This window comes from Ranitomeya variabilis, chromosome 2, assembly GCF_051348905.1.
Source record: "Ranitomeya variabilis isolate aRanVar5 chromosome 2, aRanVar5.hap1, whole genome shotgun sequence".
NCBI lineage: Eukaryota > Metazoa > Chordata > Amphibia > Anura > Dendrobatidae > Ranitomeya > Ranitomeya variabilis.
The window spans coordinates 890942933-890957867 of NC_135233.1; the positions used below are offsets into that span (position 1 = coordinate 890942933).

At 41.3% G+C, this 14935-nt stretch overlaps 1 protein-coding gene across 4 annotated transcripts in view; it reads right to left on the reverse strand.

Moving 5' to 3' along the window:
• The window catches only part of LOC143808128 (uncharacterized), a 1431070-nt gene that overhangs the window by 843118 nt on the left and 573017 nt on the right, over window positions 1-14935 (reverse strand). The window lies entirely within an intron of this gene.

A 14935-nucleotide genomic window follows, 5' to 3' on the forward strand; every position in this document is an offset into this window, starting at 1 on the left:
AGCTAGCCATTTCTTTCCCAAAATACTGACATTGAAAGTTGAGTTTGCCTTATTTTCTAGTATGTGTAAGCCAAGATTGGTTTTCTTAATCACATTATGATGTTATGCTATTTATTTCTATTCCTAAAACACATTGCCCTTTAATGTGTAAATGCTTTAGATGAATAGATAAGCATCTGTCTCGAAATACAAAAATCATTTTAAATTGTTTGAGAGAATGTAGTTGTGTTACTTGTTCCAAGTAGATAATGTAACTGACCTCAATGTAGGACCTAGAGAAATTCTGTAAAAATGACATGACACAACTTGGTCAGGTTCTTCTGCGCTTTCCTCATAATAATGTTGGATGAACAGCTGAATTCTATACAGCTGAAGAGTTAGATAAAAAATACATACTTTAAAAAAAAAATTACCGTAAGTATTTGACATTGGTTTAGTCGACTAGAAGAACTGATTCCATAAGGTCAAATGTCAAAAATAAGTGGTGCTTTGAAACATGCTAGGGTTGAAAAAAATAATATCACGTTCTTTAATTTGCAGCATTAAAAATAAAATGAACAATATGTTCAGGGCAAATAATTGTTTGAACTGAGGATTTTATTATTAATCTATGAAGACTGTTGAATTTAGGGTCACAGTAAGGGTTGATTACGTACAAGATGCACAAAGCTTATTCTGCCAAACCTTTTGAAAAAAGCAAGTAATTTAGATTCAGAATTGGTCCGGGATTGAAGCTCAGTCCATTACGGGCCATTTTCAATTTCAGCTTTACAATAAACATCAAGCTCTGCAAGGAAATTAGTACATTTGGTATCTATTGGGAGAGATGGGAGGGTCTTTGACGAGATGACACTTATCACCAAAGCTTCAGTTAATGAAATCCTTGAGTGGTATCTACGTTTGACATATTTTGACATTTTTTGAAATCACATCCAGCGTTTTTTTTTAACCACAATGTTCTTCTTTATAAGAGTAAAAAAAATCCATCTAGCTTTCAAACGAGTGTTGAAGAACAGCAATATTAATGGAAAAAATTAATGGATTCTTACAGCAATTTGGATTTTTTTAGCATAGATATTCAAGATAGCATATATTTAAATGATATTCTCAGTGCATTGCATGAGATAACATATACTCTGACTTAAAAGACATACATTTACTTCAATTTGTTGTTTGAAAGTTTTAAATATTGCAGCATATGGTTATCTTCCACTTCACCAGTCGCTCATTTTAATATTTGAAATATACAAAATTGAGTCAAGAGGGATGCAATTTAAAAGCTATCTATGATTTAAGTATGAAACTACACATAGCATATGATAATTAAAACTATCAAGTGGACAGGAAAGATGCATTATAGATGCACTTATGGCTGGCCGTCATGCTTCTATGGTTGACTTCCCAAAGTCAACATGCTGCATATTCACGTAGTAACGTAAAATATTGTTGCATTACTAGAATTAGCAGTAAAGAGTAGCACTACACTGTATATCATTCACAAAGCAGTTGTGTAGCAGTGCTTACCTGTAAGGGTCACCTGGTTACTATAACTTTACCCAATTATAGTAATAGCATTAGTACATTGACTATAATTGCGCAGAGAACACAACAGAATACAACAGAAACTGGACATTTTTTTTACAAATGGTCATTTGTGGTCAAAACCCTCAATCATTCAAAAATAGTCATACATATAGGTCAACTAAAGATTGCTAAACCTACAGAAATTGTAGAGTTTAGAAGCAGAAGAGGTTACTAGTCCAAGAGGCATGTCCCCACTAGCTTCTCCCTGGTCACTCAGTTTGATGGACAGGTCTATCACGTTCATCAGGAAGAAGCAAGCTAGGACCTCCCTTTTGTATTAGTCACTTTGACCACTGCCATGCTGTCAACCATGTCTTTCTCTGAAACACGTTGGTGTTTTATAGTAAAACATAGATATTTAGTATGGAAAAGCCAGTCTCTGATTAATGGTTCTCGTGATTTGAGCAGCATGAAACAGCTGACAGGTTTCCTTTATTGTTTTTTGCACAATAAAACTTTTCTCCACTCCCTATGCTTAGGACTTCTTCATAGAGCTTTTTTGAAACACCCTGCAGTGTCCGAGAGGCCTGTTGTGCAAGAGAAAACATGAAAGGATTTCCACTTATTTATATCTAAATAATATATCTACAGTATCATAATATAAAAGCGTGTACCATCCACAATGGAAATACCCATTGATGGTAACATATATAACACAGCAAAATTTTAGGTTTAAGTAGTCCTTAAATGTGATGGTCTATTAATAGTGGCTAGAGTCAACAATTCACCTGTCTCTTCCCACCAGCACCTCCACTGTGTGGAGAAGATGTATGGAGCTATGGTTGAGTATGCATGCTGCAACACTAATCAACTCTATAAGAGAACATTTTAAATAACTGTTTAGGCCCACATACACATTAGACTAATGTCGGCCGAACCCGCCAATATCGATGGGTTTGGCAAATAGTCTCGTGTATGGGGATACTGGACAACTGATCATTGGGGAAAATGTTGATTAGACATTTCAGACTGCCAATTGAATTGTCCTTACAGAAATTTCTCACAGAGAACACAGGTATACTCTGCAAAATGACTATAGCATGTCTTGTTATTAAAGCGTACAGCAGTCTATCACACTGTTGACCAACCTCAGTTGTTCTGTATTATAAACAGTAATACACAAAGCTTCAGAATATTTAATTTTTTTCCAAACTTTTGATGCATCTTTTTTGTTTAATTACTGTGTCCCATAATACAATATATATTCAGTATATACACTGCTCAAAAAAATAAAAGGAACACTAGAATCCCACATCCTAGATATCACTGAATGAAATATTTCAGTTGTAAATCTTTATTCATTACATAGTGGAATGTGTTGAGAACAATAAAACATAAAAATGTTCATTGTAAATCACAATGAATATCCCATGGAGGTCTGGATTTGGAATGATACTCAAAATCAAAGTGGAAAATCAAATTACAGGCTGAACCAACTTCAGTGGAAATGTCTTAAGACAAGGAAATGATTTTCAGTTGTATGTGTGTGTTGCCTCCATGTGCCTGTATGAACTCCCTACAATGGGTGGGCATGCTCCTGATAAGGCGGCGGATGGTTTTCAGAGGGATCTCCTCCCAGACCTTGACTAAAGCATCCGCCAACTCCTGGACAGTATGTGGTGCAACATGACATTGGTGGATGGTGCGAGACATGATGTCCCAGATGCATTCAATCAGATTCAGGTCTGGGGAGTAGGCGGGCTAGTCCATAGCTTCAATGCCTTCATCTTGCAGGAACTGCTGACACACTCCAGCCACATGAGGTCTGGCATTGTCCTGCATTTGAAGGAACCCAGGGCCAACCGCACCAGCATATGGTCTCACAAGGGGTCTGAGGATTTCATCTCCTTACCTAATGGCAGTCAGGCTACCTCTGTCAAGCACATGGAGGGCTGCGCGGCCCTCCAAAGAAATGCCACCCCACACCATTACTGACCCACTACAAAACCAGCCATGCTGAAGGATGTTGCAGGCAGCAGATCGCTCTCCACATCGTCTCTAGACTCTGTCACATGTGCTCAGTGTGAACCTGCTTTCATCTCTTTAGAGCACAAAGTGCCAGTGGCAAGTTTGCCAATCCTGGTGTTCTGTGGCAAATGCCAAGTGTCCTGCACAGTGTTGGGCTGTGAGCACAACCCCCATCTGTGGACATCGGGCCCTCAGACCATCCTCTTGGAGTCGGTTTCTAACTGTTTGTGCAGACACATGCACATTTGTGGCCTGCTGGAGGTCATTTTGCAGGGCTCTGACAGTGCTCCTCCTGTTCCTCCTTGCACAAAGGCTGAGGTAGCGGTCCTGCTGCTGGATTAATGCCCTCCTACGGAGCCCTCCACATCTCCTGGTGTACTGGCCTGTCTCCTGGTAGCACCTCCAGTCTCTGGACACTATGCTGACAGACACAGCAAACCTTCTTGCCACAGCTCACATTCATGTGCCATCCTGGATGAGCTGCACCACCTGAGCCACTGTGGGTTGTAGAGTCAATGTCATGCTACCACAAGTGTGAAAACACAACCAACATTCAAAAGTGACCAAATCATCAGCCAGAAAGCATTAGTACTGATATGTGGTCTGTGGTCCCCACCTGCAGAACCATTCCTTTATTGAGTGCATCTTGATAATAGCCAATAATTTCCATCTGTTGTCTATTCCAGTTGCACAGCAGCATGTGAAATTGATTGTCAAACAGTGTTGCTTCCTAAGTGGACAGTTTGATTTCACAGAAGTTTGATTTACTTGGAGTTATATTCTGATGTTTAAGTGTTCCCTTTATTTTTTTGAGCAGTGTATATTATATATATATATATATATATATATATATATATATATATATATATAATGTGGCGATACGCTACCTGAGTGTGTTGGGGGACACTCGCTTGGCATAGGATTCAAGCACTCAGGCATGGTACCTCACACAAATCTGGTCAAATCTGGTTTATTAAACTTCATAAACCACATGACATACAGTATATTTCATTATGTCCATGAACTTATCACGACCACCAGTCGGTTCATGCAGCAGATAAACTTCTCTGCCACATATTACAATCCCCTTGTCCGGGGTTACCTTTCAGGAGTTCCACTCCTCATGCTGACTTCACGTCAATCCCAGGTCCTCAACACAGTCCGACCAGGTCTACGGTCTCTAGGTGCTTCCAGGACGACTCCACTCCCAGGAGTCTCCAACACTGACCGTCCAGGTCTACGGTCTCTAGGTGCTTCCAGGACGACTCCACTCCCAGGAGTCTCCAACACTGACCGTCCAGGTCTACGGTCTCTAGGTGCTTTCAGGATGACTCCACTCCCAGGAGCCTCCAACCCTGACCATTCAGGACCTACAGCACACAGGCCACTCAGCAGTGTCCAGCCAGGACACATGGAAGTCTGTCCACACTTGCAGACTACCAAAACACTCACACTATGTGCTACACACACTTCCTTTACATAGGTGTAACCACACCCAGGTACCTGTCACATGGCCAGTCAGGTGAGCGTGACATCACCACAGGTCCTTAAACACAAAACCATCTTAGGTATTCAGACACGCCTCTTTGGGTGGGTTTGTAGGTGACTGGACCCACCCATCTCTCCAATCACCTGGAAGCCTTCCCAATGTAAACAAATCCCTCAGCAGTAGATCTGCTTGAGCAAAACATACCCAGGCTTCCATCACAGGGCCACCCACCTCTGCGATACATACCGGCCATTCACAACACTGCCAGTCACTGTTTCATCACAATTATGCTTCCAAGTGCATCTTGGCGGCCTCGACCAATCAGAGACGCGGGATTTCCAGGACAGACAGACAGACAGACAGAAAAACCCTTAGACAATTATATATAGATTGTCTAAGGGTTTTTCTGTCTGTCTGTCAGTCTGTCTGTCCTGGAAATCCCGTGTCTCTGATTGGTCGAGGCCGCCAAGATGCACTTGGAAGCATAATTGTGATGAAACAGTGACTGGCAGTGTTGTGAATGGCCGGTATGTATCGCCTGGGGGCCTCGACAAATCAGAGACGGGCACAGCATGGCGACGATGATGTCATAATGGTTGCCTCGACCAATCAGCGACGGGCACAGTCTGCCGTGAATTCACCTCGACCAATCAGCGACGGGCACAGTATCGACGTAGATGTCAATGGTTGCCATGGCGACGATGATGTCATAAAGGTTGCCTCGACCAATCAGCGACGGGCACAGTCTACCGCGAATTCTGGAATCATCATTGTCCATATACTACGGGGACATGCATATTCTAGAATACCCGATGCGTTAGAATCGGGGGCCACAATCTAGTATATATATATATATATATATATATATATATATATATATAATTGTCTAAGGGTTTTTCTGTCTGTCTGTCTGTCTGTCCTGGAAATCCCACATCGCTGATTGGTCCAGGCCTCGAAATAGAGATTTAATTGACTGGAACTGGTATCCCAAAGAGTATGCATGTCCCCGTAGTATATGGACAATGATGATTCCAGAATTTGCGGTAGACTGTGCCCGTCGCTGATTGGTTGAGTCAACCTTTATGACATAATCGTCGCCATGCTGTGCCCGTCTCTGATTGGTCGAGGCCGCCAGGCCTTGACCAATCAGAGACGCGGGATTTCCAGGACAGACAGACAGAAAAACCCTTAGACAATTATATATATATATAGACTAGACTGTGGCCCGATTCTAATGCATCGGGTATTCTAGAATATGCATGTCCCCGTAGTATATGGACAATGATGATTCCAGAATTCGCGGCAGACTGTGTCCGTCGCTGATTGGTCGAGGCAACATTTTTGACATCATCGTCGCCATGGCAACCATTATGACATCTACGTCGATACTGTGCCCGTCGCTGATTGGTCGAGGCGAATTCGCGGCAGACTGTGCCCGTCGCTGATTGGTCGAGGCAACCTTTATGACATCATCGTCGCCATGCTGTGCCCGTCGCTGATTGGTCGAGGCCTGGCGGCCTCCACCAATCAGAGATGCGGGATTTCCAGGACAGACAGACAGACAGACAGAAAAACCCTTAGACAATTATATATATATATATATATATATATATATATATATATATATACATCCCTTCAGATATTTGTAGATAGCTATTAAATGTTGTCTTAGCATTCTTTTTTGCAAGCTAAACAAATAATTTGCAGGAACTGTTACTAGCAGATTTAGCTATATACTGTACATATTGAACAGCTAAATCTGCTAGTAACAGTTACTGCAAATAATTTGGATCCTTTTTATGCTTTTTTTGTTTATCTTAACAAGAGAAAAATTGTGTTTTAACACAAATTGAATGATTGCTTTTTTTTTTTTTTTTTTTTTTTCACTTTCAAAGGTTACGCATGGATGCCAAATATAGAGATGAAAAGGTATATTCAATTCTATGACCTATGTTGCAGGTCCACCAAAAAAGAACTTATTCTGGATCTTGTACATTTAAGAAAAAAAATCACAGGATTATGGTGCATATAAAAAATCACTGCAAACCATCTGTCATTTCTCTTTGAGGCTTTGAAAAGAGATTTCACACACACCAAGAAATATGAATTTAAATCTTCCACTTCACTGACGGGATACAATGTAGCTTACAGTACAGCAAGCATGGCATGTGAACATCATATTAACTGCTTCATTTCCAGGATCAAATGTGATGTACCAATCAAGCTTATTTTAGCAGAAGCCTGTCAAGTTTGTTTTCAGTTGCTTTTATTGCAGTGCTGAACAAAAAAACTAAATGTAAAACAAGAATATGAAATTTGCTGTACATTTATTTTTCAGATGTACAAAAAAATGTGATTTTAAAGTAAGAAAGTCTAGCTTAGCTAAATTTAACGATAAGCCTAAAAATTGGCATATATCGCATATGTTTGTTACCTATGGTTTTAATATACCTACATGTAAGTGTCTGTTTTACAGGCAAAGGACCCTAACACCCGCAACTCCTATCCCACCTCCAAGGTTCTACACAGCTAAACTTAGAGCATCAAGTGCCTGGTACTTAAAGAATTCTGAATTAATATAATGTGTTTCCATTCAGGACCCATTAAATACTATGAACATATTTTATTGTTATTCACTTTTCCTGGATCAGCGTCAACTCTTTGTTTCTTCCCCTGAACAAGTTTCCTGTGAGAAAAGTCCAAGCAGGGTTTATGCTGTGTCCCAGCAATTACTTTTCAAATTGTCACCCAAGGCCATTTGAGCTTGACTCAGACAGCAGTGTGCTGTCTGAGGATTCAGTAAACTTTACATTCAGTTGCTAGTTGTACTTCTCATTAATGTATACTCTGCATCCCATCTTGACTGAAAAAAATACAGAAATGTATTTGCACATTTTTAAAAAAAGAAAAACTGAAATATCATATGGTTATAAGTATTCACACCCTTTGCTCAGACACTCATATTTAAGTTACATGCTGTCCATTTCCTTGTGAGCCTCCTTGAGATCATTCTACTACTTCGTTGGAGTCCAGCTGTGGTTAATTAAACTGATAGGACTTGATTTGGTAAGGCACACACCTGTCTATATAAGACCTCACAGCTCACTGTGCATGTCAGACCAAATGAGAATCATAAGGTTGTATGCAGAAGGACCGCGCTGGGGTTAGCTTTCTTGCACCAGGTTCAGAACTATCGGGGCTGTCTCCTCTGTTGTCTGGGGGAAAGATTAAGGAACAGAACCGACCTTTGCACTCAGCAGTAGGGGGCGTAATTTGCTCAGGGAGAGCGGAGCGTGCGCCAAAGCGAGCTGACTTGGCCTAAAGGGACAGCGCGCAGCAGGGGTGAGCTCTCCTGCCCTCGAATACTGGCACGATGCAGGCCCGTGCCGGAGTTTCCCCACTGCTGCCAGGAGAACTTGGGAGAAAATACCTGCAGTGCGCCCGCTGACCATGACTAAGCAAGAAGCTGAGTGCTCCAGGTCCTTGAGTACAGCGCAGGTGCCGCCTGAGAGAGACCGGGAGTGGAATTGCTATCAGTGCTCTGCTTCCCCAGTATACACTTGCCGGACCAAGTTGGGCTCAGACCGTGCGGTGGCTTCAATCCTCCCAGCCACACTGGTACATAGACTAGGGGCTCAGCGGAAGGTACTAGAGACTGACCGCTGCCACCAGAAGACGGACCACCGTTATTCCCAGGACCTACGTGGACAAGCGTCATGCCTACCATTGTTGGCGCCATCACAGCTGCGCTACACCCACAACCCGAGGATCAGTGGATAAGATAAGTTAACCCCACACAAACTGTCCTTACTGTTTTTTTCTGTTCTTTAATCATACCCACAATTTCACCATTGAACTGTTATATTCTGATTAACCCGGTACCTCCCTGCTTGGAGTATCACACTGTTGATTAAAACTCAGTTAACCCTTGCTCTCTTTCCTGCCTGTTACTGCATCCCACTACCTGCTGACAAGGTCAAAGGAACTGGCCAAGGAACTCAGAGACAGAATTGTGGCAAGGCACAGATCTGGCTGATGTTGCAAAAGAATTTCTGCAGTACTCAAGGTTCCTAAGAGAACATTGGCCTCCATAATCCTTAAATGGAAGAAGTTTAGGACCACAAGAAGTCTTCCTAGAACAGGCCGCCAGCCAAACTGAGCAATCGTGGGAGAAGAGCCTTGGTGATAGAGGTAAAGAAGAATTCAAAGATCACTGTGGCTGAGCTCCAAAGATGCAGTAGGGATAAGGAAGAAGTTCCACAAAGTCAACAATCTCTGCAGCCCTCCACCAGTCGGGCCTTTATGGCAGAGTGGCCCGACATAAGCCTCTCCTCAGTGCAAACACTATAAAGGACGAAAGCTAGCACTCGATGAATGTGAGTCACGGTGCTAGTGAAAGGGGCCTCAAAGTCCCATAAATCGTAGAATAAAATAGTCACTGCACTCGTATATTGAAAGTTGCTTGATAAAGTGGAAAGTTTATTCACAAGTGAAATTTCATGTTGAAGCGATAGGCACTTCGTGCCTATCGCTTCGACATGAAATTTCACTTGTGAATAAACTTTCCACTTTATCAAGCAACTTTCAATATACGAGTGCAGTGACTATTTTATTCTCCTCAGTGCAAGACATATAAAAGCCCCCATAGAGTTTGCTAAAAAACACATGAAGGACTCCCAGACTATGAGAAATAAGATTCTCTGGTCTGAGACGTAGATAGACCTTTTTGGTGATAATTCTAAGCGGTATGTATGGAGAAAAACAGGCACTGCTCATCACCTGCCCAATACAATCCCAACAGTGAAACATGGTGGCGGCAGCATCATGCAATGAGGGTGTTTTTCATCTGCAGGGACAGGATGACTGGTTGCCATTGAAAGAAACATGAATGCAGCCAAGTACAGAGATATCCTGGATGAAAACATCTTCCAGAGTGCTCTGGACTTCAGACTTGGCTGAAGGTTCACCTTCCAACAAGACAATGACCCTAACCACACAGCTAAAATAACAAAGGAGTGGCTTCAGAACAACTCTGTGACCATTCTTGACTTCACATTCTTGACTGGCCCAGGCAGAGCCCTGACCTAAACTCAATTGAGCATCTCTGGAGAGACCTAAAAATGGCTGTCCACCAACATTCACTATCCAAACTGAAGGAACTGGAGAGGATCTGCAAGGAAGCATGGCAGAGAATCCCCAAATCCAGGTGTGAAAAACTTGTTTCATCATTCCTAAGAAGACTCATGGCTGTACTAGCTCAAAAGGGTGCTTCTACTGAATGCTGAATACTGAGCCAAGGGTCTGAATACTTATGACCATGTGATATTTCAGTTTTTCTTTTTTAATAAATTTGCAAAAAATTCTACAAAAAATTTTTTTTCAGTCAAGATGAGGGGCAGAGTGTAGATTAATGTGAAAAAAATTAACTTTTTTGAATTTACCAAATGGTTGCTATGAAACAAAGAGTGAAAAATTTTAAGTAGTCTGAATACTTTCCGTACCCACTTTATTTCCTATGTATATTCACATTCTAGGCCCTGTGTTTTCTGGTATTTCCTGCTACACTAGTAGCCTGTCATCCTTCATACCCTACTATCTTAACACTGACTGATTCTTGTGCTGCCCAGCAACTCCTGCCCCGCTGCCCCTGACCAATGGCTTAGAGAATCCACCTAAGTGATCACATAGGATTTTATAAATCCTTATTATACAATTTACAGGTGAGTACCATGCAAATAACCACTGTTAGATTATAATCTCCAGTAGTGTTGAGCATTCCGATACCGCAAGTATCGGGTATCGGCTGATACTTGCGGGTATCGGAATTCCGATACCGAGATCCGATACTTTTGTGGTATCGGGAATCGGTATCGGGATTAATATCAATGTGTAAAAGAAAGAATTAAAAAAAAAATAGGGATATACTCACCTCTCCGATGCAGCCTGGACTTTACCGCCGTAACCGGGAGCCGTTGTACCTAAAAATGCGCGCTTGAAGGGCCTTATATGTCGTCACGGCGCTCTGATTGGTCCGTAGCGGTCGCGTGACCGCTACGGACCAATCACAAAGCAGTGACGTCACCTAAGGTCTTTCAAGCGCTTGAAAGACCTTAGGTGACGTCACTGCTTTGTGATTGGTCGCGTAGCGGTCACGCGACCGCTACGCGACCAATCAGAAGCTGCGGACGTCTTCTAAGGTATTTCAAGCGCTTGAAAGACCTTAGGTGACGTCACGGGTTTGTGATTGGTCGCGTAGCGGTCACGCGACCGCTATGGACCAATCAGAGCGCCGTGACCTCATCTAAGGCCCTTCAAGCGCGAATTCTTAGGTACAACGGCTCCCGGTTACGGCGGTAAAGTCCAGGCTGCGTCGGAGGGTGAGTATATCCCTATTTTTTATTTTAATTCTTTCTTTTACACATTGATATGGATCCCAGGGCCTGAAGGAGAGTTTCCTCTCCTTCAGACCCTGGGAACCATACAGGATACCGTCCGATACTTGGTGTCCCATTGACTTGTATTGGTATCGGGTATCGGTATCGGATTAGATCCGATACTTTGCCAGTATCGGCCGATACTTTCCGATACCGATACTTTCAAGTATCGGACGGTATCGCTCAACACTAATCTCCAGTGATTAGACATAGAAAACAGAAAATATAATGTCCACCACTAGACTTCAAGCTCACAATGCATCATGCTCAAATGTAAGATGACAGTTTTTTCTGTGGGGGTGCCTGATGATAAGTGGTTTAGTACTTGACTGTGACAAACATAATATCCATAACATCTGCTAGAAATTAAGGTGTGTACAGTAGATGTGTTAATGGAAACAATAAAAATGTCACAGCACTGAGCCAAACTCTATTTCCCTATACATAGTTGATTGGCAGGCGTACCAAGAGTTGGACTCCCACCAATGTTATCTCATTGGCCTAACAATAATCCATCAGTATTATGATCTCAAAAGCCTTTTTAAAATGTTAAATTATACTCAAAATTGTATAAAAAAAAAACATGCATTGACTATCTATAGAAGAAATCTGGATAAATTGGTTCATGTCACCCATATTTTACCTTATTCTATTGTAAAAGTCCAAAACATAGGAAACATGTAGATTTCAATTTTCTTACAGGAGTATGTCTCAATATCAATGGAAATATCCAGTTTAGAACCAATTTCAAATATGTTAGATTAATCGTAAGTCAAAACTGCATATGCTATATATTATAATTAGAGGGTCAATACAAATTTGCTTAGGTTAGGCTCAAAACTATTTTGTGGTTCATCATTAAAGATGTAAATAATTATTCAAATGTATTTTAAATCCAAATGAAATGAAATCATTGCAAAATAGTCTACTCTCCAATGAGAACTCTTCAATTAAGTTGTGTCTTTAATCCCATTTCGTGTTTACTGGATGCTGTTTTAAGCTACTGACGAGTATTCCCAGAGGATTTATAATAAATAGATTTTTATTAATTTTCTACTTTTTACATTTTATCTGGTGAAAAAGTGACTAAATTGTTTGTGTTTACTAAATATATTTAGTACAGGATGTATACGGTATTGCGATATCATATATGTTTCATACATGAATACTGACAATTTCAGTTCCACAATGCTGTTTGTTTGTATTTTCCTTTTTTCTTTCCTTATTCTTGTATCGTATTGCTTTTGTATGTTAACAGGGAGTGTCAGAATCTCTAGCAAGTATTGAAATTGAAAAGAATGAATAAAACAGTGATATTGCACTGACAAGGTGTAGTGTTTTTTTATCTTGTTTACACCTCATATTCTTGGCCAGTGGAGGACATACCGCCTGTACAGCGGGTTCAGCTGGAATGGAGAAAATAGAGGCGGCATCTCATCCCAGTCTGACAGAACTGCAAACAGGGCAGGTCTTATTACTTCTCTAAAAGTTTGATTTTCTTACCAAAACACGTGGCCCTTATGATTTAGTACCAGACACACAGGCCCCTCAATGCAATACAGCACCTTCTGTGCTGCTTAGACTGTGTGCAGCATGGCCGGAAGGGCCAGAGCCTCAGCTCCCTAATTTCTCACAAGACTGGTGGAGGAAAAGAAGAAGGCCTTACTGAACGCAGGGAATGGAGACTACATCAGCATGGTAAGATGTCTGCTGCTTGTCATCATTTATATACTCTGTCTAATTGTGCAACCCTTCCTTTCCTGCTCTGACTACATGCAGCCAGTGCCTCAAACTTAACATTTTACTCCCATCACATGACTGCACCTATCAAGTGCCCCTTTAAGACAAACTGTCATGTACCAAAGAAGTTAAACCTGCACCATACTTTTAATCCACCATGTTCATGAATTGCAGATAATTTTTTGACTACGGGCCTCCATTCTAACTCAATCAGCTTCATTTTATCCATTGTGTGAGTAACATGTATAACAGGTATTTAATTTGTGAGGGGTGACTGTGTAGCAAGTATTTAATGTGTGAGTGACGTGTACCGTAGGTATCTTATATGTGAGTGGCGTGTGTACGACTTGCGTCTAATGTGTGAGGAACATGTGTGCAGCATGTATGCAATTTGTAAAGTGGCATGTTGGCATGGATCTTATGTGTGATTGTAAGGATCTTTTACAGTGAATGCACAATGTGTAAGTGGAATACTTGTGCAATGAGTGAGAGAAGAGAAGTGTCATGTGCACAACACAGTTTTTGTCGGCAGTGAACACCTGATGAATAACTGATGCTTAAAGTATGAATTGTGTTTCTTTTTTGCCTTTGAAAGGGAAGGTCCTAAAAATATGTGCACAGTGGCTTTTGTTGTCATTGTCCCCGGGTCTTGATGGACAACGCCTGCTTTGTTCTGGGACATCCGACCTTGTGGTTACGTCAGAGCTCCAGCAGTGAGAATTTCGACAATGGCTTGTTCCTGTTCTTACTGGCTATTTAATAGCCCAGTTCCCCTCTTTGGCCCTGTGTTTGCCTTTTCTCTTTACTTGTGGTTAGTGTTGAGCGATACTTTCCGATATCGGAAAGTATCGGTATCGGAAAGTATCGGCCGATACCGTCACAGTATCGGAATCCAATCCGATACCGATACCCGATCCCAATGCAAGTCAATGGGACGAAAATATCGGAATTAAAATAAACCCTTTCTTTCCTTGTAGGTTAATTCTACATGAAGGAAAACAACTAAGAATAATGTAGGATGTATTGGGGGAGGTGGCGGAGACATTAAAGGCACAGGGGTTTATCCCAATCAAATAGAATAGCAGTATTTTTAATTTTTTTATGACGTTCGGCGTTAGAAAGAATTTGACTATGTTAATTTTTTATTTATTTTGTCAGATATTGATGTTTCACTACTTCCACGCCCTTCACCCTATTTTTTACTTCTCCCACACTTTCTTCTTCATTATCCTCATCATCAGCTTCTGTGACATCAACTTCTTCACCTTATTCATCTTCTTCTTTTCTACGTATATATATATTTTTTTTTTTACATTGTTCATATTCTTTTTATTTAACTATTATCTTTTTTATATTCAACTTCTTCATCATATTCTTATTTGTGACAGGCATTCCCGTAGTTGTTATCTATAAAAGTTTGAAGATTACACCTTCCGTTCTGCCTGTCACAAAACAGTTACATTTGTCCGCGTTCAGTTTGGCCTGCAGCATCAGGCTTTATCCAGGGGCACCACGAGGAGGAACGGACTCACCCCCATACACTGCTTAGTCTTCTTCTGCTTATAATTTAGATAATATCTTTTGCTCTGATATTTAGTCTTATGCTTAATGTTCTTCTGCTCTTTGTTCTGCAGCCTCTTGTTCTTCTGCTTCTCGGTCTTCCAGGTTGTCGTCGTCATCTCCAGGGTCGTCATCTCCAGGGTCGTCGTCATCGGGGTCG